General features: G+C 46.2%; 1 protein-coding gene across 3 annotated transcripts in view; it reads right to left on the bottom strand.

Moving 5' to 3' along the window:
- Window positions 1–2,333, bottom strand: part of Snrk (SNF related kinase) — a 35,726-nt gene extending 33,393 nt beyond the window's left edge. For 2 of the 3 annotated variants that reach the window (XM_070017530.1, XM_070017533.1), the window contains exon 1: window positions 2,132–2,333. The gene's annotated coding sequence lies outside the window, so the exon portion shown is untranslated. Of the gene's footprint in view, window positions 1–1,173; window positions 1,310–2,131 lie in introns of those variants that run through there. The other variant, XM_070017531.1, reaches the window with a different exon arrangement.
- Window positions 2,334–13,633: the final 11,300 nt, after the last annotated feature.

Here is a 13,633-nt window from a genome sequence, read left to right as displayed (position 1 = left end):
TCATATGGGCCCAATCTAATAGTTTCTGGGCTAGAAAAAGTGGAACAAAAGTAGTACAAGTTGTGAGTGTATGGATTTTACTAATATAATGAAGTTTTACTCAAAATAGCTTTTTTGAAAAACTAACAGAATAACTTTTGCGCACAAAATGAGACAATAACGGATTGTGCAAATCCTAAAAACTAGAAGGTGCAAACTTTCTCAACTGATTGTACAAATATTAAAAACTGAACGGTGGAGCACTTTCTTACTCAGACTCGAAGCACTGCGCACCTGATTTTCCACAGACCTTCAACATGTGACCTTGGAAATGTCACCCTCTCCCTCTAGTTTCTAGTTCTGTTAAATGGTAAAAATCACCTGTTTTCTTCACAGGGACAATACATAGTTAAAAGAACTACCAATTTGGTACCTTAAAAAAAAGAAAAGAAAAGAACCTTGTCTAATTAGTACATTTTAATCACAACTTGTACAGCGCATTCTTCTTTGGGAATCCCATTCCAAGAAAAATATTTAAGCAGACGTTGATGACAGATTTCCTTGAGGGAATGATTTTTATAAATCTGAGAAGCAATGTAACAAGATTATAAATTAACAGGTTGATTACATAAGCTCTGACAACCCAGGCTTTAGAGTACACTGATAGGAGACACTGATAAACCAAAGTCTGATTTGGGGATATAGTGAACCAACCCCTATGAAAAAAACAAACAAACAAAAAAAACCCAAAAACACGAAACTGCATTTTGATGTTTGGCAGGGATCTGGGGGAGGAGATTCAACAGGACACCAAAGACTTGCCCCTTCCAATAGTTTTCTCCCCAAACACCTGATCATGAACTCACTAAGATTCACCTTAGCTCTCCGGACTTGGAGAGTGAGCTTAATTAAATAGAAAAAGGGGATTGGGGGGGGAGGGGGAGAGGGGAGGGGAAGCAAAGCAAAGGGGAAAAAAAATAACCTGACAGTGTGAGAGGTCCCTCACTACTAAATTCACCCCCCCAACACACACACACACACACACACACACACACACACACACACACAATCTCCTGTACATTTGACCCCCAACTCCCTTCAGAAGCTACTCAACTGTATCTTGACCCACACACCAGCACCTGGGCTCTAGGGACCCCCCCCTCCCCAAAACCAGCATCAAAAGCTACCACTTGCCTGGACTCCCAAGTCAGTCAGTCCCAACAACAACACAAGGACAGACACTAGCTCTTTTTTTTTTTTTCTTTTCTTTTCTTTTTCCTTTTCCTCCCTTTAGGGTACAACGATCCAGAAAGAAATCAACAGGCGATGACTAGGGGAAAGAACATAGGTTTCCCAATCCGTAATCCACCACCACCACCACCACCACCACCACCACCAGCAGCACCACCACCACAATAATAATAATCACTCGAGCTGCCCCTCGGGAGTGGCACACCCGCGGGGTGGGGGCCCCCCTTTTTCCCTCCGGATCACCACACACACACACACACACACACACCCCATTCTGTTGTAAAAGGTGGCAGCTGAAGCGGACACACACACACACACACCCCTCCCTGATGCTCTCCCCCCCCCCCCAAACCCCAGAGGCTGTGGCCAGATTTCCTGCATCGCTTTCCAACAGAGATCACCAATTCGGGAGGAATCGTGAACACTGACAATGCTAATAATGATGAGGAGGAGGATGAGGATGAGGATGAGAACCCCCTGGGCAGAGGGGGGGCCCGGGGAGGCCAGGCCGGGCCGGGGCCGGGGTGCGGAGCGGGGTCCGCGGGGATGGCGGGTGGCTCCCCGGGGGTGGGGTGGGGGGAACCCCGCCGCCAGGGCCGGGCGTGGGTCTTGGGGCGCCCGGGGGGCCGGGTCCCCGCCGCTCGGGCCCCGCCGCCCGCCAGGCCGCGCCGCCGCACCTCAGGCCCCGCGTCCTCTCCGGGCCGCGCGCGCGCGCACGCCAGACACCGCGGGAGCGCGGGGCGCGCAACTTCCTTCCCGCCGGAGACGCCGGTCCCGGGGACCCCCCCCCCCCACGGCCTCTGAGGAGACGGCGGCGGCGGCCGGGCCTCCCCCCCCCCTCAGCCCGGCCGCTCCCGCCTCCCGGGAGCCCCCCCCCCGACGCGCGCCGCACTCGCCTCACCTCAGCCGGCAGGCGGGTGACCGTCCGCAGCAACGGCCGCCGCGCCGCCGCCGCCGCCGCCGCCTGCCTCCCGGCCGCCGGAACCCCGCACCCGGCGCTAATCATAATACCGAGCGGGCGGGTGGACGGGCGGGCGACTGGACGCCGAGGTGCGGGGGGGAGGGAGGAGCGGCGCGGGGCGGGGGAGACGCTGAGGGGCCAGGCTCCGTGCGCCTGCGCGGGGGGGGGGGGGGCGGCGCGTCGACGTGACGTGTGCGCGGCGGAGAGGGCGTGGCGTGTGGGCGGGGCCGCGGTGGGCGGGGTCTGGAGGGGGCGTGGCCCGCCGCACCTGCGGGCTGCAAGCGTCCAGCTGGACACCCCGCCCCGGGGGTGCATCGGAGCTGGAAGGACGCGGGGCGGGGAGGATCCACGCGGGAGGCGGCAATCCCAGGACACGCGCGCGCGGGGGACGGTGGCTGGGAGAAGCAGCTGAGCTGTGAGGAGAAACGGACACATAAGCATGCATGAGTGTGTGTCACGCATAAGGCAATCTTTGGTGGTGGTGGTCCTGGGTCTTGAACTCAGGGCCTTGGGGCTCCAGTCCCTGAGCTCTGCTTCTCCAGGCCACCGTGCAGTCTTTCCCCCCCTGACAGTTCCTTCTCGTTTTCTCTCTGGGAACCCCGGTTTGAAGGGAATTTGTGGCCTGAGCTGCTCATTTGAACCAGAACAGAAAAACCCTGACATTTGAAATGCAGCCACCAGGGCCCAGGCTTTGGGGGCTCACACACCTTCTCCTTCTGGCTACTGGGAGGGGAAGGGAAAGGGGAGACTGAGGCTGACATGGACCTGAGACTCTTATCTCTGATGAACCACCCCCCCAAAAAAAAGCCAGACGGGGGGAGGGGTGGAATGGTTAAAGTGGTAGAGTGTCAGCTTTGAGGGACCCTCCCCCTAAAAACACCCCCCCCAAAACCAGCTAAGGGACAGCACCCAGCCTCTTGAGTTCAAGCCCCAGTACCAGAACCAAAAAAAAAAAAAAAAAATCAAATAAATAGATGAAGACCAACACATGAATACATTAAGTTCAATAAACTCAATTCTCTTCCAGAAAGGCAGAAGACAGTATAGGCCAGAGAGCAAAATCATTCTGAGAATGCAAAAGGATGCTCCTTGTCAAACACATGACCCATTTTTTTTTTATTCCACCCAGTAAAAGGTGTTAACATGATCTGATGAAGCTTGGGCCATATTTTAAAATATTCCATGTACAAATTAATATGTTATTACTCACTTAACTGGATTTAAGCGAGGGAGTTTTTTCCAGTCTGCCCTAAGGCTTTCTCCAACACACATAGCTTTTTGAATGCTAGGTCTTTTTATGGACTTGGTAAGCTTTAATTAGATATACAGAACTGGAGAAGACAAGATGGAGCATGCTGGCTTGTCTTACAGTCTCTGATTCAGGTCTCAAAAATAACAATGCCGACGATTTAAGGAAGACATTGTTTGTAAGGAAGAAACGAGGAAGGGGTTATAAATTAGGTGGAGATGATCTATGAAAGAATTGCCATTTTCATCTTAGAACTCTAAAAGTGGGATATAACAGACTTACCTTCTCTCAGTATTGTTAGTTCTCATCCTGGATGAAAGTATCTAAAATTCTGTAATTGCATAAGGCTCGACTTTGAGTTTTGATGTTGCATGTGATTTTCATTTACATCTCTTTTTTTTTTTGTATTAGTCATTTTGCACATAATACCTGTGCATTTCTAAACCCGTGCTTAACCCAGAAAGACCACAATTGAGACTCCATTGGAATGACTTTTCCATCATTACTATTTTCATATCAGTTATTATCACCTCTTACTGAAGATGTCAATCAAGGCTGTGTGTGTATATATGTGTGTGCACGTGTGTGTGTATGAGAGAGAGAGAGACACACACACAGAGAGAGACAGAGGAAAAAGAGAGGAAAAGAGGAAAAGAGAGAGATCTCGATTGGTAGTTGCTAACAAGATTTTGCTAATTTACAACCAGAGAACCGGACATTGTCTGTCTTTGAATCTATGTCCCTGCTAAGAGCTATCTGGCTTTGGGCATACTAGTTAATACTAGTTATCTAGTTATCAGCTAGTTAATAATAGTATCTTTCTTATAAGGTTGATATATATATATATATATATATATAAAAATTAGTGGTCCCCAAAGTGTCTTTCTTGGGCCAGCAACACCAACCCCTCCTGAGAATTGCATTGAAATATGCATTCTCCTGCTCCATCTCAGATTTAGTTGCTCTGAATCCTTCTAGATGCTTTTGAGTTTAAGAACCACTGTTAGTGGGATTGAGTTTGTATAAGATAACCAGAGGCTGGGCTGTGGTGGCTCATGTCTGTCATCCTAGCTACTCAGGAGGCTGAGATCTGAGGGTCACAGTTCAAAGCCAGCCCGGGCAGGAAAGACCAGGAGACGCTTATCACTAATAAACCACCAGAAAACCAGAAGTGGTGCTGTGGCTCAAGTGGTAGAGCGTTCACCTTGAGCTGAAGAGCTGAGGGACAGCGCCCAGGCCCAAAGTTCAAGCCCCACGACCGACCAAAACAAAAACAAGAGGTGGCACACATCTAGCAATATATTAATGAATTATTTGTGTGTGTGTGTGTGCCAGTAGTAGTGGGGCTTGAATGCAGGGGCCTGGGCTTCTGTCCCTTAACTGGGTCCACTTGACCCACAGCTCCACTTCCAATATTTTTGGCTGGGTCATTGGCAACATTTGGCTGGGTCAATGGTCTTTCCGGCCTGGTCTGGCTTCAAACCTTGATTGGCAGATCTCAGCCTCCTGAGTAGCTTGGATTACAGGTGCGAGCCACCAGTGCCCAGTGGTTGTTTTACTCGATGGCTAGATTTCACTTGTCAGTGCCTTATATTTTTGTGTATAGTCATGGAGAAATTTTATACTGTCTCTCTTTGATCTTATAGAATCAGCAAGGATGGATTTCCCCTCTCCCCCCTCTGGTTTCTGAAGAAGTTTGTGTTTGTCATTATACTTTAAATATTTGGTAGGACTTTACAGTAAAACCATCTGCCTTGGGCTTTCCTCCACAAGAAGAAGACGGCTTTTGCCTGATTCAACGTCTTTAGTTACTTACAGGTCTGTTCAGATTTCCTAGTTCTTCTCGAATTAGATTTGGCAATTCGCCTGTTACTAAGTGTGCATAGCTTTCACTTAAGATAGCTAATTTGTTGTCATCAATCGGTCATAACATTTCCTTATGAGTCCTTTCATTTCTGTTGGTTGATCATGTGCCCTCCCCCTCTCTGTCTGGCTTAAAGATTCATTAGTTTTGTTTACTTTCCCAATAATCAGCTCTTGGTTTCACTGTCATTCTCTATTGATTTTTGTTGTTGTTCTTTAATTCCCATTCTGGAACTTAAATATATGTACATATAGACATACATATATACACGTGTATATGTATATATAATATAGACATATACATATTCATATGCATTACATATACATATGTATATATAACATATACATATACATAATATGTCTATTATATATCTAAAATATGCACATATGTATAATATATGCATGTATAATATATAATATATGTATATAATATATATACATGTAAATGTATAATATATGCATATATAATATATACATATATTTTATATATACATATTCTAGATATATACATATATATTATATATACATATTTCCATCTTCTGTTTCAAAGTTAAGTTACCATTCTTTTTGATACTATTGTTTTCTGAGTTAGACATTAAAATCTCTAACTTAAATTATGCAACAAGTGGGTGGAGATGGAAGAAGGGGTGACATGGTCCAAAAAGAAAAATGGAGGGGCTGGGAAGGTGGTTCAGTGGTAGAGCGCTTGCCTTGCATGCCTGAGGCCCTGGGTTCGATTCCTCAGCACCACATAAGCAAAAAGAAAAAAGCCTGAAGTGGTGCTGTGGCTCAAGTGGTAGAGCGCTAGCCTTGAGCTGAAGAGCTGAGGGACAGTGCCCAGGCCCAGAGTTCAGGCCCACGACCGGACCCCCCCCCCAAAAAAAAGAAGAAAGAAAAAGAAAAATGGACTCTTCACCCGACTTATGTAACTGTAACCCCTCTGTACATCACCTTTATAATAAAAAATTTTAAAAAATTGAAAGCCCTAAGTTTACTTTGAGAACCTGCTTAGTTAGGTACATCCCACAAATTGATTAATTGGTTGTGGTTTTTTTTTTTTTAATTTCCAGCCATTTCAAGTATTTTCTAATTTCCTTGAGTGTAATTCTTCTTTGACCCATGGGTTTATTTAGAAGGATGCCGTTAAATTTCCTAATATGCCGGGCTTCCACGGTTATTTCCAACATTGATTCCGCCCCCCCCATTCTTATTTTGTTATTTCCAGAACAACACACTTTAATGAATGTTTGTAATATTACGACTTCTTTTTATGCCCTGACATGGTATGATCTCCTTTCAGTAGAATGTGGGTGAAATCTGTTATAATTATGTAATATAGCAAGAACAAAATTATAAGGTGGCTACTCTAGATGAGCTCTTTATTTCTTTATATTTGTGCCAGTACTGGGGTTTGAACTCCAGGCCTGAAAGCTGTCCGTTAGCATTTTTCCAAACTCAAGACTTAGCACTCTAACCAGCTGAGCCACACCTTCACTTCTGGCTTTTTGCTGGTTAGCTGGAGATGAATCTAACAAACTTTCCTGTCAAGGCTGATTTTTTGTTTGTTTGTTTGTTTTTGGGTCCAGTCGTGAGGCTTGAACTCTGGGCCTGGGCGCTGTCCCTCAGCTCTTCAGCTCAAGGCGAGCGCTCTACCACTTGAGCCACAGCACCACTTCCTTTTTGCTTATGTGGTGCTGAGGAATTGAACTCAGGGCCTCAGGCATGCAAGGCAAGCGCTCTACCACTGAGCCACCTTCCCAGCCCTCAAGGCTGATTTTGAACCATGATCCTCAGATCTCAGTCTCTTGGGTAGCTAGGATTAAAGGCAAGAGCCCCTAGCACCCAACTCTATATAAGCCAGTTATTTGTTAATTATTTTTATTTATTTTGTCGGTCCTGGGGTTAGAACTCTGGGCCCAGGCACTAACTCTGCACTTCTTTTCCTCAAGGCTACCTCTCTACCACTTAAACCACAGCACCACGTATGGCTTTTTCTGAGTCGTTTATTGGAGATAAGAGTCTCATGGACTTTCCTGCCCAGGCTGGCTTCGAACTGTGATCCTTAGAGCTCAGCCTCCTGAATCGTTAGGAATATAGGTGTAAACCACCAGCACCAGGCTTCCAAGAGCCCTTTACAACTCAGACTAATTCCATTCATGAAAAGAATTCAAAATGCCACTGCCTTGAAAATGAAAGAGCCACATAGCAAAGATGAGAGAGAGAAGTTTCCAGAAGCTACGTGACTCCCCAGTCAAGAGCCAGGGGATGCAGGGCACGGGTGATTCATGCCTGTCCACCTAGCTACTCAGGAGGCTGCAATCTGAGGATCGTGGTTCAAAGCCAGCCTGGGAAGAGAAGTCTGTGAGACTCTGATCTCCCACAAACCACCAGAAAACCAGAAGTGGCGCTGTGGTTCAAGTGGTAGAGCGCCCGCCTTGAGCTGAACGGGGGCATGGGTCCTAGAGCTACAAAGCATTGTATCGTAACAGTATCTGTAATGAGCTTGGAGGCAAGATTCTTTCTCAGAGCCCTGAGGTCAGAGTCGGGCTGACTCTTGGTCATTATCCCTGATCTCTGCCATAATACCAGGAAGGCTAGGGAAACCGCGGAAACGGGGATGGTCTGTCATCATGAGGTGTCAACTGCAAATGAGCAACAATCTGTACCCGATGAAAGTGAGCCTGGCCTGTCCCCTTGCAGCAGGAGGAAGACAGGATGCCACAGAGCCCAGCCTTGGTATCTGATGACGGGGAAACTGAGCTGAGTCATCAGGGCCTGGATGCTAACACAGATCAACTTCCTTCCTGGCAGCCAACCCCTTCCCTTGTATCCAGCTGGCTTTTTTTTTTTTTTTGGTGTGTTTTCTGGCAGCCATGGGGCTTGAACTCAGATCCTGGACACTCAGTTCACTAGGCTAGTGAATGGCTAGTGCTCTACCACTTGGAGCCACAGCGCCACATCCGGTTTCTGATGAGTCTATTGGAGATAAGAATCTCAGGGACTTTCCTGCCCAGGGCTGAATTCAAACCACAATCCCCAGATCTCATTCTCCTGAGTAGCTAGGATGACAGGTGTGTGAGCCACCAGCCTCTGGCCTTTTTCTTTTTTTTTCCTTTTAACTTTCCCAGTCTGCTTTACAATGGAAATGTTAGGCATCAGCACCTAACAATAAAAGTTGGAGGAGTAAAACCAGGATTCTGACTCAAGCTCTCAGAAATAGTAGCTCTAGGCAATTCTTTTGCCCACCTGGAGCTTAGAGACCAGCAAAACTCAGCGTTCTCTTTCCCCCAGGCAACTTTGCAGATAAAGGCTGCCATTGGGTCTGGTTCTGCTCCCAAGATCTAGTGAGAACTCAGCTGTGGCTCAGAGAGCAGTCTGGGGGAATACCTTTTGTTGTTGTGTTGTTTTTTTCTCTCAAACGAAAGGACAGATGCAAAGCAGCTCCCCAACCCCCCAAATCCGGGGATCCTAGCTACTCAGGAGGCTGAGATGTGAGGATCGCCATTCGAGGCCAGCCCAGGACAGGAAAGTATATAAGACTCTAACCATTAAATAAAAGTTAAAAAAAAAAAAAAAGATGGAAGAGGAGCTGTGGCTCAAGTGGTAGAGCTCTAGCCTTGAGCACAAAAGCTCAGGGACAGTGTCCAGGCCCTGAAAACAAGGCCCAGTTTTTGTTTTGTTTTGTTTTGTTTTAAAGACATTTGCAGCTGCCTCTGGCCTTCCCCGTTCCTTCTGTCCAGACTGTGAACTCAAGGCCTGGAAAAGGGACTGCCAACCCAAAGCTTTAAGAGGCCAGGAGAATCCCAGTGGGGCCAGCTCTGGACCTCAGTTCCTTCTGAACAAATGCCAACTAGAGCCTGCTGCAGACTTCTATTCTGTGACCTGGAAGTTCTGCCCACCCCGCTTAACTTAGCTGGAAATACTAGTTAAGTGGTACAAGTAATACGAATAAGTCATGGATCACAAGATTCTCCCATTCTAGCTAATCCTACTCAGGAGGCTGAGACCTAAAGGCAGGCGGTTCAAAGCCAGCCCAAGCAGGAAAGCCCACAAGGTTCCATTGCTAAGTTACCAGCAAAAAGCCAAGCGGAAGGCATGGCGCAAGCGGTACAGTGCCAGTGGTAAGCAAGAAAGCCAAGTAAGAGCACAAGCTTGAGACCCTGAGTTCAAGCCACTGTATCAATGCATGTGTGCACGTACACATGCATACATGCACATATACGCAGACACACACACGAGGTTTCAAATATCTTGAAAGATAATCTGAAGTCAGATGGAGTAGCTGTTTTAAAGAACTTCCCTTAGACAAAGAAAGGGCAGTTTTCAGTATCAAAAGAAATGATGACATTGTATTAAAAAAATAATAAAGGGCTGGGAAGGTGGCTCAGTGGTAGAGCGCTTGCCTTGCATGCACGAGGCCCTGGGTTCAATTCCTTAGCACCACGTAAGCAAAAAGAAAAAAATCCGGAAGTGGCGCTGTGGCTCAAGTGGTAGAGCGCTAGCCTTGAGCTGAAGAGCTGAGGGACAGCGCCCAGGCCCAGAGTTCAGGCCCCACAACCAGACCCAATAAATAAATAAATAAAATGAAGAGAAAGAAGTAAGCACTATTTTTTTTTTCTTTTTTGGTTTTGATCCAAAGAGATGAGGAAATCTCTCCAGAAAAATCTCAGTTCAGTAACAGGCAAAGGACTGGAAAAATAGGAAAATCACTTTGCAACACCTAATGAAATAAAGTTTATTAATGATGATCTGTCCATCACCAATAACCACTAAGTGTCAAGGTAACAGAAAACTGTCACCTTTCAATGAATAGATTACACTGACAACTTAACCCATGGCTCTGTTTTCATCTCTAAAAGTAAAACAATCAGAAAGTGCACACAGCCAAAGTGTCAGTGTGGCTGATGACTGTTAGCCTAGCTACTGAGGTGGTGAAGATCTGAGGATCAAAGGCTCAAAGCTACCCTGGAGCAGAAAAAGTCCCTGAGACTCTTATTTCTTATTAGTCTGCAAAAAGCCGGAAGTGGATCTGTGGCTCGAGTGGTAGAGCAACCAACCTTAGGTAAAAGCGCCTGTGCCCTAAAGCAGCACATGTATGCATGCAAATTCACACAAGCAAGTACTTTTCTATGATGTTTACTGGCCCACAAGTTACATTTGAACAAGGATTGAATCTGCCTTACAGGAAACAGAAGAATGAATTAGACACCATGAGGAATCAACCATTTGAACCCCCAATTGTGAGATACTCTATAAAACCAACGAGGTGTGTTTGTCTACTCGGAGTTCAATCCCCAGCCCTTAAACAACAACAACAAAAAATCCTTTATATGAACTACATGGGAAAGGTTGGGCCCCATGGTTTGTGGCTAAAACCCCAGGTATTCTGGAGGAAGAAAGTTCCAAGCCAGCCTATTGCAATCAGATTAGCGAGACCCCATCCCAACATGCGATCTGGATACAGAGATTGCCGCCTTTAATGTGGAATGTGTTGATAGTAGGATTGGGGGTCTCAGAAAAGCCCTGGCGGGGGCGGGAGGGGGAAAGGAGAAATTATTATTTGAGAGAGTAACTATTAGCCAGTGTGAGGCCCTGAGTTCAAACCTCAGTACTGTCAAACACGAAATAAACATGTGGATCGTGTTTGCATTCTCATTAGCACAAAACAATCATTGAAGTATTAATTGTATTATTAAGTATTAATTGAAGTATTAACATGTTCTGTATAGTCCATCCCATGAAAATTGACATTGTTGTATTTTTTTTTGGTCAGTTGTGGGGCTTGAACTCTGGGCCTCAGCTCTTCAGCTTAAGGCGAGCGCTCTACCCCTTGAGCCACAGCGCCATTTCTGATTTTTCTGGTGGTTCATTGGAGATCAGAGTCTCAGGGACTTTTCCTGCCCTGGGCTGGCTTTGAACCGTGATCCTCAGATCTCAGCCTCCTGAGTAGCTAGGATGACAGGTGTGAGCCACCGGCACCCAGCCTCTTCTGTCTCTTAGCAGAAGAAAGTGGAGGGATAGAGAGTTGTGAAAAGAACAGTCATGTCATGCAAGAGCCGCACCCCCTTTTTCTGACACCCTGGGAGGGTGTGAGGAACTTGACTCACTTTCCAGTGACTAATTCTGATCTCTAATATGTCCCCTGTCCCCTCCCAGCAGTCACGCTGCCTGGATTGAGCAGATCCCAATCAGAGAGAGGATGGCATGTGTCATTCAATCAAAATCCCCAAATAGCAACCCCACGGCTCTTCGATGTATTCATGGGAACTTAGACCCAAGAGAAGAGCCGTTAAGTATTCAAATCCAAAATAAGATTGGAACTAGTACAATCTCAGTAAGGTTGATGCCTGTTAGCCTAGCTACTGCAGTGGTGGAGATCTGAGGATCAAAGACTCAAAGCCATCCTGGGGCAGAAAAAGTCCCTCAGACTCTTATTAGTCAGCAAAAAGCTGGAAGTGGAGCTGTGGCTCAAGTGGTAGAGCAACCAACCTTGGGTAAAAGCGCCTGTGCTCATCAGTAATGAGCTGTCTAACCCTACCCCAAATGAAATCAAACGAAGACCAAAAAAAAAAAAAAAAATCACTCAAAGAAATCAAGGTTTAAAGAACCTGAAAGACGGTCTCAAAAATGTCTATAAAGCCTGGCACCGGTGGCTCACACCTGTCATCCTAGCTACGAAGGAGGCTGAGATCTGAGGAGCCTAGTTTAAAGCCAGCCCAGGCAGGAAAGTCCGTGAGACTCTGATCTCCAATGACCCACTCAGAAAACCTGAAGTGGCACTGTGGCTCCAGTGGTAGAGTGCTCACCTTGAGCTGAAGAGCTGAGGGACAGTGCCCAGGCCCTGAGTTCAAAACACACACACACACACGCCAGTGGTAACCTGGGCCTTCATGCAGTTACCAAGGTTCACACCTACATATAACCTTATCTATCCAGGAGGCTGAAATGAAATGATCCCTATTTGAACCCAGCCAGAGCAGAAAAGTCAGAGAAACTCCATCTCTAGTTAAAAAATCATGGTGTAATGGGAGGTTTGGCTCAAGTGGTACAGCACCAGCCAGGATGACCAAGAAATCTGAGAGAAGTACAAAACCCTGAGTACAAGCCCTGATACTGGTACAAAATTACAAATTATGCATATATATGCATATGTAGACATCTTTACATATATGCATATATGTGTGTGCATTCACACACACACACACACACACACACACACACACACACACACAGACACATATATGAGAGCATTCTACAGGCAGGAAATCAAAGCAATGTGGATTTGTGTGTCTTTGTTAATGATGATCTCCAAGATCCTGCCCGGCCTTTGGTACTGTACCTTTGTACTTTGAACCTTAGAGTATGACGCTTAATCTTTCTCCCATTAGTTGAGAACATAAGCGATTTATATAGGTCAGAGAATATTTCCAAACTCTGAACGGAAGAGCTGCTAATGAATTTAGTTGGGGTGTCTTGTCACCAGGAAAAAAAAGAAAAAGAAAAAAATGACAGTCCTTTCCAGAACACCTTTGGCTGTTTGCTCATCAGAAAAGGTCACACTTTTTTTTTCTTTCCTTTTCCTCTCTGTAAAAAGTGCAAAAAACAAAGAAAAAAAAGAAAGAAAGAAAAAGCCAATGCTGTTGCATTTCTGGTACATGGAGGACAAAGAATGCTTTAACAATCCAACCCATCGCATGACAACTTCATTTCTGAGTCTCTGGTGTGGTTACTCACAACAAGGGTTTAAGGCTGAGTCTGGTGGCCCTGGGTTCAATTCCTAAACAAGAACATCAACAACTCAGCCTTGAATGCAGCTTTTGGTCTGATGAGGAAACTCTCTGCCCAGAACTCTGACAGCCAGAAACCAACTTTGACTCTCAAAACCCCATTTCTGTTGTTGTCTGGGATCTCTCCAGACCCTTACTTTTGGCTCACGCCTGTCATCCTAGCTCCTCCGGAGGCTGAGATCTGAGGATCGAGGTTCAAAGCCAGCTGGGGCAGGAAAGTCCATGAGACTCTGATCTCCAATAAACCACTAGGAAACTAGAAGTGGTGCTGTGGTTCAAGTGGTAGAGCGCTCGCCTTGAGCTGAAGAGCTGAGGGACAGCGCCCAGGCCCAGAGTTCAAGCTCCACAACAGACCAAAAACAAAAAAGACTCATAAGGATAAGGGTGAACCAACGCAGCAGTGGTACTCACTGGATACTAGGTGGAAAATGAACTCTACAACTTGTAGGTGGGTCCTGGAGGGAAAAACTAGAAGACAGAGAAGGAAAGGGTGATATTGTCCAAAAAGCAAGGTAAACTCATTACCTGACTTACGGAACTATA

This window comes from Dipodomys merriami, unplaced genomic scaffold (genome assembly GCF_024711535.1).
Source record: "Dipodomys merriami isolate MVZ:Mamm:240054 unplaced genomic scaffold, mDipMer1.0.p SCAF_125, whole genome shotgun sequence".
In the NCBI taxonomy this organism is placed as follows: domain Eukaryota; kingdom Metazoa; phylum Chordata; class Mammalia; order Rodentia; family Heteromyidae; genus Dipodomys; species Dipodomys merriami.
This window is presented reverse-complemented; position numbering and strand designations above follow the sequence as displayed.